General features: G+C 53.7%; 4 non-coding genes across 4 annotated transcripts; 3 read left to right on the top strand and 1 right to left on the bottom strand.

The window, feature by feature from the left end:
* Window positions 1-431: 431 nt before the first annotated feature.
* Trnap-cgg (transfer RNA proline (anticodon CGG)) lies at window positions 432-506 on the bottom strand. Its single transcript has one exon. It is a non-coding gene; the product is annotated as a tRNA-Pro (tRNA).
* A 333-nt stretch (window positions 507-839) lies between these two features.
* Trnas-cga (transfer RNA serine (anticodon CGA)) lies at window positions 840-914 on the top strand. The gene has a single exon. It is a non-coding gene; the product is annotated as a tRNA-Ser (tRNA).
* Window positions 915-1,139: 225 nt separating this feature from the next.
* On the top strand, window positions 1,140-1,214 carry Trnap-cgg (transfer RNA proline (anticodon CGG)). Its single transcript has one exon. It is a non-coding gene; the product is annotated as a tRNA-Pro (tRNA).
* Window positions 1,215-1,439: 225 nt separating this feature from the next.
* On the top strand, window positions 1,440-1,514 carry Trnas-cga (transfer RNA serine (anticodon CGA)). The gene has a single exon. It is a non-coding gene; the product is annotated as a tRNA-Ser (tRNA).
* The last annotated feature ends 913 nt before the right edge of the window (window positions 1,515-2,427 follow it).

The following is a 2,427-nucleotide window of genomic DNA, read 5'->3' as shown; positions in this document are numbered from 1 at the left end:
CTTGTGACCGAGCATAGAAGCCGTGACCGAATATGTAGCACATAACTTCAAACACATTACACGTGTTATTATCCGTGTGACACTGCAGCCAGTACGGGCTTCTTATTTGTGGTGCGTCTCTCTCTGTAATCATGCAGCGCGAGGAAGCAAGTGTAGTTAGACGTAAGATTGAAACCAATGTTTACACATTAAAGAAACGGGAAGGTCTAAAAAGCCAAGTATGGAGTACATTTCTGTTGGTTGTAGATGAAAACATTGCGTCTACTGGGTACGTATCGTGCATAAACTGCTCCACTTTATGGTTTTTCCAGTCGGGAACCACTCATTTAAAGAAACACAGTTGCAAGAAACCTCACAAAGATCCAGAATGAGATTTTCACTCTGCAGCGGAGTGTGCGCTGATATGAAACTTCCTGGCAGATTAAAACTGTGTGCCCGACCGAGACTCGAACTCGGGACCTTTGCCTTCCGCGGGCAAGCGCTCTACCAACTGAGCTACCGAAGCACGACTCACGCCCGGTACTCACAGCTTTACTTCTGCCAGTATCTCGTCTCCTACCTTCCAAACTTTACAGAAGCTCTCCTGCGAACCTTGCAGAACTAGCACTCCTGAAAGAAAGGATATAGCGGAGACATGGCTTAGCCACAGCCTGGGGATGTTTCCAGAATGAGATTTTCACTCTGCAGCGGAGTGTGCGCTGATATGAAACTTCCTGGCAGATTAAAACTGTGTGCCCGACCGAGACTCGAACTCGGGACCTTTGCCTTCCGCGGGCAAGCTGTGAGTACCGGGCCTGAGTCGTGCTTCGGTAGCTCAGTTGGTAGAGCGGCCTGAGTCGTGCTTCGGTAGCTCAGTTGGTAGAGCGCTTGCCCGCGAAAGGCAAAGGTCCCGAGTTCGAGTCTCGGTCGGGCACACAGTTTTAATCTGCCAGGAAGTTTCATATCAGCGCACACTCCGCTGCAGAGTGAAAATCTCATTCTGGAAACATCCCCAGGCTGTGGCTAAGCCATGTCTCCGCTATATCCTTTCTTTCAGGAGTGCTAGTTCTGCAAGGTTCGCAGGAGAGCTTCTGTAAAGTTTGGAAGGTAGGAGACGAGATACTGGCAGAAGTAAAGCTGTGAGTACCGGGCGTGAGTCGTGCTTCGGTAGCTCAGTTGGTAGAGCGCTTGCCCGCGGAAGGCAAAGGTCCCGAGTTCGAGTCTCGGTCGGGCACACAGTTTTAATCTGCCAGGAAGTTTCATATCAGCGCACACTCCGCTGCAGAGTGAAAATCTCATTCTGGAAACATCCCCAGGCTGTGGCTAAGCCATGTCTCCGCTATATCCTTTCTTTCAAGAGTGCTAGTTCTGCAAGGTTCGCAGGAGAGCTTCTGTAAAGTTTGGAAGGTAGGAGACGAGATACTGGCAGAAGTAAAGCTGTGAGTACCGGGCGTGAGTCGTGCTTCGGTAGCTCAGTTGGTAGAGCGCTTGCCCGCGAAAGGCAAAGGTCCCGAGTTCGAGTCTCGGTCGGGCACACAGTTTTAATCTGCCAGGAAGTTTCCTCACAAAGATCGTTTCTTTGGCTGTCCTTCCGGTATCTTAATATGCTTGAAATACACTCCTGGAAATGGAAAAAAGAACACATTGACACCGGTGTGTCAGACCCACCATACTTGCTCCGGACACTGCGAGAGGGCTGTACAAGCAATGATCACACGCACGGCACAGCGGACACACCAGGAACCGCGGTGTTGGCCGTCGAATGGCGCTAGCTGCGCAGCATTTGTGCACCGCCGCAGTCAGTGTCAGCCAGTTTGCCGTGGCATACGGAGCTCCATCGCAGTATTTAACACTGGTAGCATGCCGCGACAGCGTGGACGTGAACCGTATGTGCAGTTGACGGACTTTGAGCGAGGGCGTATAGTGGGCATGCGGGAGGCCGGGTGGACGTACCGCCGAATTGCTCAACACGTGGGGCGTGAGGTCTCCACAGTACATCGATGTTGTCGCCAGTGGTCGGCGGAAGGTGCACGTGCCCGTCGACCTGGGACCGGACCGCAGCGACGCACGGATGCACGCCAAGACCGTAGGATCCTACGCAGTGCCGTAGGGGACCGCACCGCCACTTCCCAGCAAATTAGGGACACTGTTGCTCCTGGGGTATCGGCGAGGACCATTCGCAACCGTCTCCATGAAGCTGGGCTACGGTCCCACACACCGTTAGGCCGTCTTCCGCTCACGCCCCAACATCGTGCAGCCCGCCTCCAGTGGTGTCGCGACAGGCGTGAATGGAGGGACGAATGGAGACGTGTCGTCTTCAGCGATGAGAGTCGCTTCTGCCTTGGTGCCAATGATGGTCGTATGCGTGTTTGGCGCCGTGCAGGTGAGCGCCACAATCAGGACTGCATACGACCGAGGCACACAGGGCCAACACCCGGCATCATGGTG

Source organism: Schistocerca cancellata, chromosome 4 (assembly GCF_023864275.1).
Source record: "Schistocerca cancellata isolate TAMUIC-IGC-003103 chromosome 4, iqSchCanc2.1, whole genome shotgun sequence".
Classification (NCBI taxonomy): Eukaryota; Metazoa; Arthropoda; class Insecta; order Orthoptera; family Acrididae; genus Schistocerca; species Schistocerca cancellata.
The sequence above is the reverse complement of the archived record's forward strand: the minus strand, read 5'-3'. Positions and strand labels throughout refer to the sequence as shown.